This window comes from Onychomys torridus, chromosome 16 (genome assembly GCF_903995425.1).
Source record: "Onychomys torridus chromosome 16, mOncTor1.1, whole genome shotgun sequence".
NCBI lineage: Eukaryota > Metazoa > Chordata > Mammalia > Rodentia > Cricetidae > Onychomys > Onychomys torridus.
In genome coordinates, this window is record NC_050458.1 from 60,985,054 (window position 1) to 61,002,555 (window position 17,502).

Sequence of the window (17,502 nt, forward strand, 5' to 3'; positions counted from 1 at the left end):
CTCAGCAATTTGTTAACTGCAGTTGTGTGAACTAACAGAGAAACCAAAGATGATATTTATATTTGTCCTGGTCCTGTCTTATCCCTCCCTAAACATTCTCTTGTGACATGGGGCAAGAGACATGCCTTCACCTCCAAAAAGATTGCAGTTCCAGAAACTCCTACTAGGGATACTTCCTGTGATGTCTTAATCCCAGCTGCTGCCAACCATCTTGTGTGGGACTGGGAATCTTTTTATTATTCAAAGATTTATCATGAAAGGCCAGAAGTACTTGGACAACATGGCCAAACCTGTGCTGGAGGAGCCTTCCTATGCTGGATAACTCTGCCTCCAGCAGTCTGCAATTTTTAATCTTTTTTTTTTTTTTTTTTGAGACATTTCAACTCTATCATCATTTAAATATTTCCAAGACTTCCAGGGGACTCTCAGATTCCAATAGGATGTCCTCTTCCCAAGAGGCTTCATGAAAATTAACCCACTTTTCACTTAACAAGACAATCTGAAGCAAGGGTGGGCACTTGTGGAGTGAGGCCAGAGAGGACCAATTGTGGCGTTACCTGGGAGCTGAAACTCGATGATCCTTACACATCAAATGTGGTTTGTACATGGATATTCTTGTAGTGTCAAGTGGTAATGAATCAGGACATTCTGAAAATTGCAAACAGATGGGATTTCACAGATTAAAAGTGAAAACCTATTTCCCAGTGTTTAGGACGGTCAACTTGAGCATAAGCTCTGTAAGTATAAGTACTCAGTGTGCAGACTCACACTCCATGTTAATACTCAAGCTGATGTCAACCCACTTCTTCTACACATCCTCCATGTGAATCCATTTCAGTTTTATAGCCTCTGCTCCAGCCAGCCCTTTAGACAACACACTGGACAGAGATGAGAAACAGGATGTTTCAGGGCATCTGCAAAGCCCAGTGGCTAGCATACAGCCCATGGGGTTGATAAGCCCAGAAGGACCCAGCAAGTTCTTCCTAAGAAGAGTAGAGTGTTCAAACTACCTTGGAGTGTTTTCTAACTCTCCTTGCTTGAGGGTCACAGACTGGAATTTTATGAAGATGAACCCATACTATTTTCTATGAGCCTATAATACTAATGATGTCATAAAATGTCCTGGACATAAATTTAAATGAGAAAGCAAGATTCAAAGCTCCAAATGACCTCCAAATATTATTATATTTAAATACAAATACATAGTAATATATATACACACAATAATATATAATATATTCATAATATGTTGTCTTAGTGATATCTCAGGATGATAAAACTTCAGATAATATTTACTTTATGTATCTATATAGCTTGCAAATTTGATTAAGGAAATATTAATTTAGTTATGAACTTTTTCTTGAACATTATAAGAACTTAAACAAATAACCAATTATACTAAAATTATTAAAGTCCTGATAAAATTTTTTTAATATTTTAAAATAGAATATGAATAGGAACCATAGCTAAAAAGTTAAAACATCAAAGTAGCTAAAAAAAAAAAAAAAAAAAAAGCAGGGCCAGCAATGTGACTCTGCAGCTGAGGTTGCTTGCTGTCAAGGCTGATGACTTGAGCCCCGAAACAGAAATGGTGGAAGGAAAGAACTGGCTCCCATGGTTTGTCCTCTCTTCTCCCTCATATGCCTGCTATGGTATGTAGACAACTATACACACACATAATAATAACAAGAACAACAACAATAATAAATGCAATAACTGTTTACAAGTAGAAATAAAAAGAAATTAATAAAAATTCATGCATACAAAATAGAATTAAAAATACAGTCTAGGCAAGACTAGTGGTATATACTGTAATCACAAAAATCAGGAGGTAGAGGCTGCCTGGGCTACATAGCAAGACCCGATCTCAAAAGAGTCGGGGGTGGGGGTGGGAAGGAGATGGCTAAGTGCTAAAAAACATGTAGTGTCCTTGCAAAGGACCTGAGTTTGGTTCCCAGTACCCACATTGAGGGGCTCTAAATTGATTGTAACTGCAGCTCCAGGAGATCCAAAGCCCTCTTGTGGACTCTACTGGCACCTCCACTCAACCTTTACATACATACATACATACACACACACACATATATAGATACATGTTGTTTTGTTTTATTTTCTAAATAATTTATTTCTTTGTTATGTGCTTTGGTTTAAAGATGTTGGATCCCCTGGAACTGGAGTTACAGACAGTTGTGAGCTGCCATGTAAGTGTTGGGAATCGAACCCGGGTCCTCTGAAAGGGCAGCCAGTGCTCTTAACCAATGAGCCATCTCTCCAGCCCAGATTTTTGGTTTTTAAATACAGTCTAGAAATGAGGCTTGTGGTGCAGTGAGGCAGGTGAAAACAAGAAAGCAAAAGATAGAAGGGATTATAGGAAAAATGGGAAGAAAAACAGCACATTAGAGAAAAAACAACCCCATGAAGTCAGGAAGCTGAGCTAGTAGGCAGACCATGTCTTCAATAAAACAGGAAAGGATGAGAGTGGAAGCCAAGAGTGATAAAGTCAAGAAAACTGACTATGCTATAGTTAATAGCTTCAGTTGTTTGAAGAAGTTTTCATGGGAAAATCCTCTCTGAGCCTACTGTGCTTGGTTGCTCAGTGGTAGAGGGCTAACTAAGCAAGCAAAAGGCTTTGGGTTCAATTCCTAGGAATACAAAACGAACACTCAAACTACAAATGCCAAATCTTAGAGAAAAGACCCATATCTTTTTTTGACAGAGTCATAGTAACAGTCTCCAACTCTGGGCAGCTCAGGCAGCTTGGGGACATTTGGCTCTGCGAATCTCTTTGGCACTAAAGACAGGAATACACTTCCTTGGGAATGGCCATTCTCGATTCTATCTCATTCCATCTTTTCAGCAAACACTTAAGTACCACTGCCTAGTGACTTGCTACCTCTTAAAAGTGGCTACTGAACACTCAATCTAAACATTTTTCTTACAGCATTCTCTGTTGTGGAATATTCCTTTATACTGTGTGAAGATATGTCACTGTGACTGGCTTAATAAAAAGCTATATGGGTAAGAGCTAGGCAGGATTTTGGGGGAAGAGAGAACACTGGGAAGAAGAAGGGTGGAGTTATAAGGAGACTCAGGAAGTGTAACATGTAGGAGATGAGGTAACAAGCCAGGGGCCACATGGCAACACATGAATTAATAGAAATTGGTTCATTTAAGTTATAAGAGCTAGTTAGAAACAAGCCTAAGCTATCGGCTGAGCTTTCATAATTAATAATAAATCTCCATGTCATTTTTTTGTGAGCTGGTCACCCAAAACACAAATCTGACCATAATTCTCTCTTGTAATATTTGGTTCTTTCCCTTCATAGACTCTTCCCAGTTTGCAATGATTAATTTATATATACCCTCTTTTAATATTTACTTCTCTTCACACAGCAGTTCTAAACCTTCTTAATGCTACCACCCTTTAATACAGTTCCTCATGTTGTGGTGACCCCCAATCTTAAAATCATTTTTGTTGCTACTTCAAAATTGTAATCTAGCTACTGCTATGCAGAATATCTATGTTTTCTGATGGTCTTAGGCAACTCCTGTGAAATGATCCTTCAACCCTAGGGGTTACATCTCACAACCACTGTCTTACTGGGTTTGGGTTACACGCTTCAGAAGAGCAGAAATTGTGTTGTTTGCTCATCATTAAAAGATACAGGATTGTCACTTAACTTAGTAGGCTCAAGTATTATTGAGTGGGTGGATGGATGGATGGATGGATGGATGGATGGATAGATAGATACGTGGGTGAGTGGGTGGATGGATAGGTAGGTGGGTGAGTGGGTAGATGATAGATGGATGGATGGATGGATGGATGGATGGATAGATGGATAAAAGGATAGGTGTGTAAATGTGTGTGGATAGGTGACTACACCATGCCCTTTGCTATCTGTGTTATTCATCTCTATAACCTGGCTTCACTTCCCATACAGATATATCCTAGACACTGAAGCTTTTGTAAAAATGAGTAAAACTGGCTTTGCAGAACTCTAATTCTAGGAAGGGAAACACAGACTAAACAGCAGTGGGAGGTATATGTGTACGTTACAAATGCTAACTCCACAATGGATACACAGAGGAGATGTTTATCTGATTGCAGAGTTAAAGAAGCCTCAGAAACAGGCTGTACTGGAATTAAGTTTCAAGGTATGCCCCAAAACTTTCTGCATGAAGGACAAAAGGAAGGCTTTCCAGAGTATGACATGTAAAGATAAAGGGAAGATTATTTGAGGGATCATGAGTCATCTAACATGGCTGCAAAAAAAGAGCACTACAGAGCAAAGGCCACAGCATCAGGAGCCTGGGCTTTGCCTTTGAAGGATGGCAAGGATGGGGATTACTGACCAGATTTGCATCTCAGGAAGGTCACTGCAGCTGACGCATTGCTAGTAGCCTGGAAGGGCAAGGAGATATGAACACTAGCTAGAATTCATATGGGAGATAATGAGGATGGTAGAGGCAGGAGAAATGGAGCAGAGATAAATTCAGGGACTATTTGTTTGTTTGTTTGTTTGTTTGTTTTTAAGCGTGTAAATAAAAGGAGACCATTACCCAAGGGATGCAGGGAGTAGCAGAGAAGGGATTTCAGGATAGTCTCTAGGTTTCTAATATGAGGACCAAGACGAACCATTTGGTGCCATTAAGAAAACATTGAAAGGGAAAAGAGGAGAATGTTTGAGCATTGCAAATGTTTCTGGTTCCCTAACCTAGAAGGATACAGTTACTGAAAAGAGAAGTCTTCACCTCCCTGCAGGAGCGAGATGTGGCACTTGGTTTGTGGGTACTGCTAATGTTCAGGAGCGGGCAGATGGGTGATGAGAAGTGACTGTGGGAGCCTGTGGGGCCTACCCTGTTCATTTCAATAGCAAATTGTGATTTGTGATGAAGAATTTTTTCCCTCTGACTTGATAATTAGCGCACTGTAGTTAGAGAATTCCATAATTTAATTTTAGTTAAGTGTATGTAGTGTTGGCACTGTTGCTGTTTACAAGAACTCAAGGCTAAATTATTTGTATAATTGAAACTTAAGCCACATACTATACAAAATATACTCATTTGATATCTTTGGTTATCACAGAGACACATTGTAAAGCAACCTCCTCCTTGCCTCCTTCCTCTGCTCTGCTTACACTGTTGCTTGCTTTTTGAACCTCTGGAGTATTATTAGAACTGTGGCCTGCCTTTGACAGAGAAAAAGTCACCTGGCAAATTACCATTTCAAAGTTCCTAAAGAGCTACTGGAACAAAACCCCTTAAAACAGAACAAATTAACAGTTGTTAGCATATTCATAAACTGAACCGTAAGGTCAGACTCTTTATCCTCATCCCAAAAGCCACCTACTTATGTCATCGGTCATGCCTTTTGTTCTACAGCCAATAGCGTGGTTTGAATCAATTCTCAGAGGCATTTACAATTTAAAAAGAAAAGAAAAGAAAACATCTGGACAGAAAATAAATTTTTGGCATTAAATATACTTAGTAAATTAAGATACATCTCTGGAGAAGCCCAGAGCAAGCTGTCCTTCTTTATCCTCCTCATCTCATGAGTAAAGTCTCTTTCTAGTCACTGAGATTTGTAATAAAAATTGTGACAGCGTCACGCTGAAGCAATTTCCCCGCTAATGCAATGGCATTAAGATATTCAAATTATCATTGTCTTTTGTGCTGGGAGTTTTCGAAAAAGTATGCCAACAGAGGGAGTTTCCTTAGCACACGATTCATCAAGCAAAACTAAATGCTGTAATGTTAGTTTGGAGGGAAACTGCATGAGAAACTTCACGGCCCATTTTTAAAAAAAATCTCATGGACGTTGAAAACCAATGGAAAAGACAGGAGTCTGAGTCTTAGAAGTCAGGTGTGATAGTTGATTTTAGTTGTCAATTTCATTGGATTAAAAAAAAAAACCTAGAGCAAGTTGTCAATGAAACAATTTGATTAATAATTAAACTAAAAACATGTAGGTCATTAGCGAGACGCATTTTGGGGATGTATGTTTGAGAGCTTTTCTGGAGAGATTGTCCTCACGGGTGTGGGAACACCCGCCCTGAATGTGGGTGGTACCATCTCATGGGTTTACACACTGAATAAGAAGAGATGAAGGAAACAGACAGCTGAGCATCAGCTTTCATCTCTCGGCTTCCTGACTCCGTAAACCACGTGACCAGTTGCCTCGTGTTCCCGCCATTATACCTTCCCTGCCGTGGTTGACTGTACCCATACCTGAGTCAAATAAACCCTTCCTTGCTTAGGTGCTTCTTGCCAGGAATTGAGGACAAGAACAAGAAAATTAACTCAGAGGTGGTACCTCCGGAGTTGGCCTGGTAGATAAGCCACAAGGTGACTTGAAGGAGTCAGTCATCTCTGCTTGATTAGGAAGGCATGGGAAAATGAGATGGAGTTTGATTGTCATATCCTGTCTTGTCGTGTACACACACACACACACACACACACACACACACACACACACACACACCTGCTTCTCCCCCCACCCACCCAGGCCCCGCCCTCGCCATATCTCCACCCCGGTCCTGCTCCACCCTACCCCCCCCCCCCCCCAGACACAGTTTCTCTGTGGAGCCCTGGCTGTCCTGGATCTCACTCTGTAAACACTGGCCTGGAACTCACGGAGATCCCCCTACCTCTGCCTCTCCAGTGCTAGGAATAAAGGTGTGGGCCACCAGAGATGGAGCTGGATGGAGCTTTTGAAAAATTGTTCTGCTTCTTAGACCATCAAAAATCTCAGATAGGTCAGCAGAAACCATGTGGAAGGATCTCTCCTGCCTCTAGCAGCCTAGACCCAAAAGAAACCCTTTTGCTTTCTTAAATTCGAACTCTGTACTGTCCTTGTATGCTCTATCGTCTCCAGTAAGAGAAAATTGCCCCAACAGTGATTGTCAAGGTACCATTATGATGGGGTAGTCTCTAAGACACGTTCCCCGGTCACCTCAAACAGGTTTCTGTTTGTGCACTACATGTATGTGCTTCCCATTGTCTGGTTCTCTTACTCCTGCTACATCCATCCAAAAGCTTCCCGTGGCCAATACTCAATGCCACAGTTAGGGGCAACTTGGGGTCCCTCCTCTGACTTCCCTCTACTCCAGATCAAGTGAACTTATGCACATAACGTACTCTGTATTCCCTAGCTGGGATACAAAATAGACATGAATGTTCAGTACCATGATTATCATCATATGCACATGGACACACATGGACTTCCTTTGCGCGCGTGTGCGCGCATGCGCGCACGCACACACATACACACACACACACATCTTTCTTTAGGATTCCCCACTTGTGGTGGCCCGAATGTGAAATACTCCCCAGTGTCGGAACACTGCCCCCAGTTGGTGGTATTAGAGGGAGGTTATGGACCTTTAAAAGCTGAGGCTTGTCTAGAAGAAGTAGGTCACTGGGTGCAGGCTTATCTGTTACATTCCATCTGAATTCACTTCTTGCCTCCCCTCACACTGATACCTGAGGAAGTAAAATTCCCCAGCTGTACAGTTCCACCACCCTGGAGCTACCTACCACCATGCTTTTCGTACTTGGATTCTCTCAAAGCCTGAGCCAAATAAACCCTTCCTTCCTGGAACTACTTCTTGTTTTCCTTAAACTGGTTACAGCAATGGGAAAAGGAAGTAATATAGGAAATCTGTGCCCAAGAGTGGGGTTGTGGCTGAGATAAACCTACCGTGTGGTTTGCACACCTTTGGAACGAGTGTGTAAGAATTTAGAAACGCGTGGAGCTGTGGGCTAGAGAAGTCCTAGAACGCTGTAAGAGCAGTTCACGGACCATTCTGGTACAAGTGTGGAAGACAAGAGTATCCAAAGAAAGGCAAACAATACAGCTGGTGCTCACAGGATCTCAGAGGCGAATGAGCGCTGTAATCAGGGACTGGACCAGAGTCACTCGTGCTGTGTCCTAGCAAAGAATCTGTAGGCACTCTGCTCTAGTCCTGACAATCTGAGTTACAAGAAATTGTAACAGCCCAAGTTGTTTAGTGGAGTAATCTAAAGCTAGCATACCATTCAGGATGTGGTTTTGTTATCACTCACTGTGTTTAGTGAGCATTATAATAAAAACTCAACCCAGGAAGATGTGGAAGGTTGGCCAGGAAAGAAGTATGACTGTGGTTAAAATTGCAAATGGATCGGAGTAGTTTTGACCATAATTGTTAAAGAGATTTGTATTGGCTAAAGACAAACCAAGTTGTTTACACCGGGAGGCGAGATTTCACCCATGAAAGCCTCAGCTTGAAAAAATGCAAATTCATTTGAAAGGAGAGCCTGAACCTAGAATGCTGCCTCAAGGGGTCCCTGCTGGAAACCATCCGCCAGAGAAATGTCTTCCTGCAGGAGGCCACAAAGGCACACAGAGGCCACCGCACCAGTGAGGCAGACAGCTGGGGTATATAGACCCCAGACCATGGAGGCTTCTGCAGTGAACTGAATACCTTCTTACATTATGAATTGGCCAAGAGCCTGTGGAGGCTAGGGGAGCAGTATGACAATTTGAATGTGAATTGTCCCCCATAGGCCTTGTTCCCTAGCTGATATATAGTCTGAGGAAGTTATGGCAACTGTAGTCAATGGGGGTGTGATGGGGTGAGGGGATGGGAGAGTGGGGGTGGGGTGGGAGGGGATGATGGTGTTCTGGCTCAGGTAGCTCTCAGCTTCCCACTCTGCCATGATGTGACCTGCCACAAGCTCCCAAGAAGAGTCTGCCCCCAGCGGCCATGCCTTTCCTGCCATTCAACTACGAACCGCACTTTAGAGGTTGGCTTCATTGTGTTAGGTGTTTGGTTATAGTGGTAAGAAAAATAATGGCCACACCACTAGGTAAATTTACTTTTGCCTCCTGGTGACTGGATGTCTCCTCATAGAGGCCAGCATATATTAGTTTGATGAGTGCGCACTGTCACCCTTCTTAAAACTGTCTCCTCAGAGGGTGTGACATAGTGCCCTGACACGAGAGGACTGGGAAAGTGACAGAAAAGTCTGCAATTCCCAGCCCATTCCAGAAAATGGTACATCTGAGAGTCCCAGGGAGAGATGTCCATCAAGAAAACACTGGGAAGCAGGACGGTGGTGGTGGCACACGCCTTTAATCCCAGCACTCAGGAGGCAGAGGCAGGTGGATCTCTGTGAGTTTGAGGCCAGCCTGGTCTACAGAATGAGTTCCAGGACAGGCACCAAAACTACAGAGAGAAACCCTGTATCAAAAACAAACAAACAAACAAACAAAAACAAAAAACAAAAAACAAACAAAAAAAAGAATAAAAAAAGAAAAAGAAAAAAGAAAATACTGGGTGGTAAAGTAGAGGAAATTTCCATGGACATGGCCGTTTATGTCTTTCCCTGGACTGTGGATCAGAAAGAAGGCTCTAGGTCCCACATACATTTATGCATAATATAATAAAATATTACATATAATATAAATATAGCATATCTTTATGTGTCATATGTTATATAAAATATATGCATATATACAATAAAGTTTGCTGACACATAATATTTGGCAAAGGATTCCTTCTAAAAGATGTTTAAGGTTAGATAAAAATCTTCATTTTAAAATATTTATGAGGGCTACAGTTTTTGTTTCTCTGTTTTTGATTTTTGATTTTTTGAGACAGGGTTTCTCTATGTAGCCTTGGCTGTCCTGGAACTCACTCTGTAGACCAGGCTGGCCTCGAACTCCCAGAGATCCACCTGCCTCTGTCTCCTGAGTGCTGGGATTAAAGGCATGCGCCACCACCACCCTGTTGCTTTGTTTTTTAAGGTATAATCCAGGGCCATTTTTTTTATTGTACCAAATGATGTTTCTATACTACAATCATCTCCAGAACTATACTGTAAAATATTGTTAAAAAGTGGGTAGCAATAGCTTGTTTTAATGGAGAATCATTATTCTGAATATACATGTAACCTTACGTATTCAATTTTTATCAAAAGATTGCAAGGAACTTGGGAAATTGCCACAAAATAGCTACTGAGCAGGACATAGAGAAATAAGGTTTTATGCAGAATAAAGTGAACCTACTTAGAACTTGGAATTCAAAATCCATGCTCACTTACTTAGAAGGTGTGTGCAAAGCCCTGCTCACACAGGGTATGTTACTCTTGGGGCATGTTAGGTCCTAAATAGTTGTAACTTACAGGACACAGAAATAGATAAACATAACCCGGCAGCTACGGCAGGTCAAATGGACCAGGAAAAAAATGGTGAATCTCATCCTACTTAGTGACTAGCTCACATCAAGGAGGTAACTCAACCCTCAGAACTTGCCTATCTTGCCTTATACGCTGACTATCTAGTAAAACACCACGCGTGAACACATTTGGTAAACTCAGAGATGCCACACAAATGACCTTTGGTTATTTTGGGGTCTCTGGCACATCATCTTTGTCCCTCACAACTATTTCTTTGATCTTAATTTTTTCTTTGGTCTTAAATTATCTCAAGATAGAATGCCTTACTCAGTGGGGTTACTTCTTTCGACTCTGCCCAGCTTCTTGGAAGCTCTGGCTTCTGTTTGGCTCTGTTACCTAATTATGGGCTATACTGACCTTGTCACACAAGAGCTGTGAGAGTGAGCACTGGAACCCACGAAAGTACTGTGCAGGATTGGAGGGTGGAGGGCAAGGAGGCAGGGGGTTCCACTTCTGTTTTAGAGAACTACACCATGCCTCTTTCTTGGAAACTGACTTGAAAGGACTTCTCATGTCTTCTCCTGTAGTGGTGGTGAACCCAGTGTTCCCTTTGTCTCTCACTTTAGCACAAGGCTGAACATACTTATAACCTCAGTTAGAAAGCATTCCTGCTTGGCACAATGCGAGCTGGAATCCAGCGCTGATGACTAATGGAACAAGGACTCGGAATAAAATAACAACAGCAGCCAAGAGACTTGTGCTTACCACATGCGGGGCTGTTCTGTGCATGAATTCATTGACTCTTCACAGCTGATCTGTCTTCCTTATCCAGAAGAGGAGAGCACTGGCAGTCCTTGACTTAGGGTGGTTTGCAAGCCACACACAGCAATTCTGTGGAAGCCACACTTTAAATTCTGATCTTCTCCTGCACCGGTGATGTTCCATGTGGTGCTCGATTATTATGCTGATGCTGAATGGAAGCTGTCAGTCAACTATGCAATAATGAAGGCAAGCAATGGCTACCCCATGGTGCACTGTGTTGTGGCTCAGCTATTTGGCTCAGTGGGGCAGGTATATTGTGTGCCTTTTTTACTTAGGACGTTTTTAAAAATTTATCTTATGTGCATTGGTGTGAAAGGTGACAAATCCCCTGGAACTGGAGTTACAGTTGTGAGCTGCCATGTGGGTGCTGGGAATTGAACTCAAGAACCTCTGGAAGAGTGGCTGCTCTTAACTGCTGAGCCATCTCTCCAGCCCCACTTAGGATATTTTTAACTTGCCATGGATTGATTGGGATTTGGCCCATTATGAATCAAGGAGGTCTGTAATTTAAATTCCTTTACACAGACTCTCACAATCTAGCCCTGGCTAGCCTGGAACTCACAGAGATCTGCCTGCCTCTGCCTTCAGAGTTCTGGGATTACAGGTGTGTACTTCAAGCAACTGCTTATAATTTATATGAAAAAAAAAAAATAGCTAGTAAATGGCATGAATTCGAATTCAGACCATCTAGTTCCAGGACCTATAGCCTTAACTCTCCATCACACTGTTACTACTACTTGTTATTATTATCATCTACAAGTGGCATAACAAATTATCCCCAAATCCAGAGGCTTAACACAACAGTGTCTATGGTCAGGAATTGGAGCACACCTTGGCTGGATCCTCCGACCCAGAGGCTTTGATAGGCAGCAGTCAAGTTCTCCATGGCTGTAAGGATCTCAAGGTTTGACTGGTAAGAACCTACCTCCAAGCTTCCTCATGGGGTTGATAACAGGATACAGTTCCTTACAGGCTGTAGACAGAAAGTGTCCTTAATTCTGTGTTGTGTGGCCTCACTATTTGACAGTTTGCCATGCGGGAACACTGGAAAAGAAAACAGAGTCCTGCAAAATGGGAGTCACCGCTGACTATGGTTCTCATCCCATAGTGGCATTCCATCATCGTTGCCATATTCTGTTATCAGAAGCGACTCACAACTTGGTGGAGATTATAAAAGCACATAGATATAGAACAGTGAGGATCACAGGAACTATGCCCAAAGCTTTCCCCTTCTTGAAATAACATTGTATAACAACTTCATAACATTTATCAAAGGTCTACTATGTGCCAGTACAAACATTTCATATATACTAATTTATTTCATCCTCACCATGAACTCTACTTGGCAGGAGCAGTATGAAGAGAGAGTGTCACCACTATATCAGGGGCCAGAGAGTGAAGAATACTACTTTCCTGTACTACCCTGGGAATGAATGCTAGAAATTGAATCTATTCCAACCATATTCCCTCTATGAAATCCTTTGTTTTACTCATGGGATGGCTCTTTCCAGGTAATTACAGTTTTCTCACAAAGTAAGTTTGTTTGGGATCTACCAGTTCTGGGGGTAACAGGGAAATTTTACTCTTAACAAAAATTTTAAAAGCAACTAATATGTGCAAGTGTGTGTATGTAGGGTGATGATAAGGATGGATAAGGATGGAGGTGATAGTTGGGATCAAAGCCAGGGTTTTCATACGTTAGGCAAGAGCCTTACTGATGAGCTACATCCCCTAGCCTAAAAAACACAATTTTCTTACACATTATAATTTATAAAAAAAAGAACATAGCTTCTCATGAATTTGATTTTTAAAACTAAAGTGCCAATAAGAATCATCTTAAGGACTGGAGAGATGGCTCAGAGGTTAAGAGCACCGACTGTTCTTCCAGAGGTCCTGAATTCAATTCCCAGCACCCACACGGTGGCTCACAACCATCACAACAATGAGATCTGGCACCCTCTTCTGTGTACATAATAAATAAATAAATATTTTTAAAAATCATCTTAAGTTTCCTATTCAAAAAAGTTACCCAGAATACGAGCTATCCAAATGAATTAGATGTTTTGTTTATTTTTGTGTGTGTATGTGCAGGTGTACATGAATGTATTTGAGATTACATGGAAAGCCATTGTTGGTTTGGGTGTCTTCCTTTATCATTCTCAACCTTATTTATTTTTTATTTTTTTTAAGATCACTTCTCCTATTAAATCTGGAGCTCAATGAGCTGCTACATCATCTGGCCAGCAACTCTGAGGGAACTTGCTGTTTCTACCACCCCAGATCTGGGGTACAGGTGCATGGCGCAGCACCCAGCTTTTTCCATGAGTACTAAGGCTACAAGCTCGGGTCCTCATGCTTGAATGGCAAGCACTTGCTGACAGTAAAATCCTAAGCCCAGATATTAATTTAAATCTAATTTGTTTATTCCCTGCTTCTCTTCAAAAAGTAAGTCGAGGTGGCTTGTCTCCAGTCACTCCATCTTATGGAAGGAGCAAACATCTCCCCCTGAAAGGGTCTAGGCTCTTTGGGTTGGATGGAAGGGCACCAACACTGACTAGGTCTTATCCAATGCCTGTCTCCCCAGTTGGAGGCCTGGGAAAGAGGTAGGGTTACTTAGGACAGAAGGGGTGGGACATCTTCTTTCCTATTTTTAATAAGGACTGTAACAGTTGCTCCTTATGGGAGCTGTATGGAAGACATCCCAGATTCCTAGGCACTGGGTGTGTGTCTATTTTCAAGTCTCTGATATTTGTAATGACACAGCCTTTAAACATCCAGGAAATGGTTTCTAGTCAATGTAAAAATATCAACAGAGGACTATAGAATTAAAATCCTAAATAAAATGTGAGCAAGTGGGAATTTGATGGTTTATTGTTAAAGGACTAATTACCTAACAAGGCTTAACCAGGCAAGCAGTGAGAGCATTAGTTATTAACACATGAATAAGATTGATCACATTACTAGATCAGGAAGTAATATCAACTCAATAGAAACAAAAAGCACTTGCTAGAACTTTGTATTATATGTAGTTAAGAAAAACTTCTCCGTAAACAAGAGACACAGTCCCTTTTACCAAGACAAAGAATACTATCTAGGCAAGTACATTTAACAATGAAAAATAAAACCAATTCCCAACACACTCAGAATAAAGACCACGATGTTCTCTACTACATTGTATTATTATTATTTATTATGTATACAGTGTTCTGTCTGTGTGACAGAAGAGAGCATCAGACACCTTTATAGATGGTTGTGAGCCACCACGTAGTTGCTGGGAGTTGAGCTCAAGACCTCTGGAAGAGCAGCCAGTACTCTTAACCTGAGCCATCTCTCCAGCCCCTTTACTACAGTTTTGTCAAGTACAAAAAAAAAATGAACAACCTGGGTGTCATGGTTAACAACTGACTATTAAATAAGTTATGACACATTCATAATATGAACACCATGTAGCATTATAATATGGTACATGAATGCATAGACAGGTAGGTAGGTTAGATGCATAGACAGATGGACAGACAGACCAATCAATGGATAGATAGTATATCTGTAAATACAAAATATATCTGAGCAGAATTATGCACCAAATGATGAAAACTGTTGAGAATGGTTCCTGTAGAAGATAGAGATTGGTAGAACTGAAGAAGGGCTAGAATCGGGAGATTCTAGGTAAATTCACGCATTTTCTGAGCTGTTCTTAATGCTCTCGAAACAAATACTATGCACTCTGTATTTAAACATTTTAAAAGTCTAAGATTAATGACAGGGAAGAAATGACCTCTAAACGAATAATAGTATCTATAATATAACAGCATCAACACATTGAAATGCAATTTAAAGATGTGCATCCAAATTTTAACATGGTCATTATACTTCAATGGTTGAATTATGGATTTTTTTTCTTTAACTTTATGTGGGTTTCTTTTTGGTTCTGCATTAACCACTATTTTGTAATTAGGACAAAGGTTATTGGAGAAAACTATGATGAGCTTTCTAGGTTGCACCCAACAATGATTACAGAGTTTGTAGAAGAGTGTGTTTATCTTAATTTGGTTTTTAACATGGTCATGATGCTTTATTTTATTGCAAAGCCAGATCCCTTTCTGGACTTGTTTAATCTAGTCGTTTCTTTGAGGTTTACAGTCTTCCTTTTCTTCTAGTCTTTATGGAATCATTCACTAATTTTCCTAAAGCCTTCCCTATCTTCTATAGAGCTCTTTCCTATTTGAGTCCATCCCTCTTGACCCAGACCTTCATCAGCTCAGACATGAAGCATAGAGGGATTCTCTGAGTCTCCGTGGCCACCAGCTTGTCCTGTCTATACATCTCCCTGTCTCCATTTCCCTTTCTCTATGGCCTCTATTTCCCCATTGTGACCATTTATCCATCCACTGTTCTTTTGTTTCTCTAACTGGCTACATCCCTACCTCCATGTCTGTGCCTAATGAACTCCACCTCCATCACGGTCTCTCCCTTATCCCACTGTAAATGAAATAAATCATTTGTTGAACGCATGTTTTTTTCAAAGATTTAATTCACTAAATTTTTCTTATATAAAAACCACAGCTGGAGACTGGGTCCTCTGAGCAGAGCCTCTGATGTGGGTTTTCACAAGATGGTCAGTGACTTCCTGATAAGGAGACTTGGTGAACACAGTCTCTTTCCAGAGGTCAGGGGTCAGGAAGCTGTAGGTCTTGGAGATGGCATCAAAGGTGGCCTTGACAAAGCTGCCCAGGATGGCAGCACAGCCCCTGGCAGTCATTATATGGGCCATCGTCAGTAGCTTCTTGGGTACAGAAGTAGAGATGATGGCAGTGTCCTTGGGGACAGGGATGAGACGCACCAACACAGAGCCATAGTAGCCCACCACTTTGCATGGAGCAGTGTGGGGCTTGCCAATTTTTGTTTGTTAGTTTTGTGTTTTGAGACAGGGTTTCTCTGTGTAGCCCTGGCTGTCCTGGAACTTGCTATGTAGACCAGGCTGGTCTTGAACTCACAGAGATTCACCTGCCACTTCCTTCCAAGTGCTGGGATTAAAGGCGTGTGCCACCACTACCCATCGAGGCTGTCCAATCTTGTTTCCCCAGCAGCCTCTCAGCAAAGGGACAATAGAAAGCTTGGCCAAGATGATGACCTCTCTGACGGCAGTGGCTGCCTCCTTGGAGCACTTAACACCAAGACTAACATGACCATTGTAGTCCCCTATAGGGGCAAAAGCTTTCAACCTGGTCCTTCTGCACTGGCATGATCTTTCAGAACCTCAACCTTTAGGGATGTGCCCAGGAAAAAGTCAATAATCTTGGATTCTTTAATGGGCAGGGAGAACAGGTAGATCTCCTTCAGGAACTTGATCTTCATTCCTGGACCAGGCAGCTCAGCTTGGTGACAGAGAGCCACACCTTGTTTTTGGCTTTACCTCCATGAACCCTGCAGCCTCCACAAGGGCCACAGCATCGACCATGACCATTAAGACCAAAGCTGGATCCTCCATGGAAGCCGCTATGGTCTCCTAATCCTGGTGGGATCCTCTGGGCCCTTCCTCTGTGATGGCTTTTCCTGGAGCAGCAGCAGCAGCAGCTGTTTAGCACATTTCTTAATCATGTGTTGTGTATCAGACACTAGCCTGATCAGAGGAGTGTTGACTTATTTTTCCAAATCAATGACTGGACCACAATCCAAGGATTCTAATACTCAACTTCACAGGATCATCTGCCAATACTTTACTATGCCTTCCAGTAACTAGATTTATCTATCCAAGAGCCCCTCATTCCTCTTCTTTTTCCCACTGACTATAGTCTCAGGAAGTCTTGTTTGTTTTGAGATAGGGTCTCTCTGTGGACCACTGGCTGTCTCAGAACTCATTATACTGACCAGGCTGGCCTCAAACTCACAGAGATCCTCCTACCTCTGCCTCCTGAGTGCTGGGATGAAAGGCGTGTGCCACATTGCCTAGAAGCTTCAAGAAGAGCCTTTCTGTATTCAACAAATAATAGGTGCCAGGCTTTATGCTAAATACTAGGGATAGAAAGGTGAATAGAATCTACTTCTTACTCAAAGACCTCAACGTTTAATGGGGAAAGTAGACAAACAACAGTGAAGAGTCCTTCGATGGAAATGTCCAGAGGAACAAAAGAAAATGTGTTTAAGACAGGCAGCGGTGGCGGCGGCGGCGGCGGCGGCAGCGGCGGCGGCCCACGCCTTTAATCCCAGCCCTCGGGAGGCAGAGGCAGGCGGATCTCTGTGAGTTCGAGGCCAGCCTGGACTAGAGAGTGAGATCCAGGAAAGGCGCAAAGCTACACAGAGAAACCCTGTCTTGCAAAACCAAAAAGAAAAAAGAAAAGAAAACGTGTTTCATTCCACTGGGGAGGAGGAAGGAAGGTTCCCCAGGTGAGGCAATGATTGAGATGATAGTCAGTAGAAAGCCCAGGACCATATTCCAAGCAACAGGAATAGTATTCTGATGTCACATGAAACAGCAAGCTTGTGAGGAAGCCAGGCTGCAGAGGTGGGCAGGACCCAGATCTC

General features: G+C 42.1%; 1 pseudogene; it reads right to left on the reverse strand.

Moving 5' to 3' along the window:
• Window positions 1–15,526: 15,526 nt before the first annotated feature.
• Window positions 15,527–16,515, reverse strand: LOC118596735 (annotated as a pseudogene).
• Window positions 16,516–17,502: the final 987 nt, after the last annotated feature.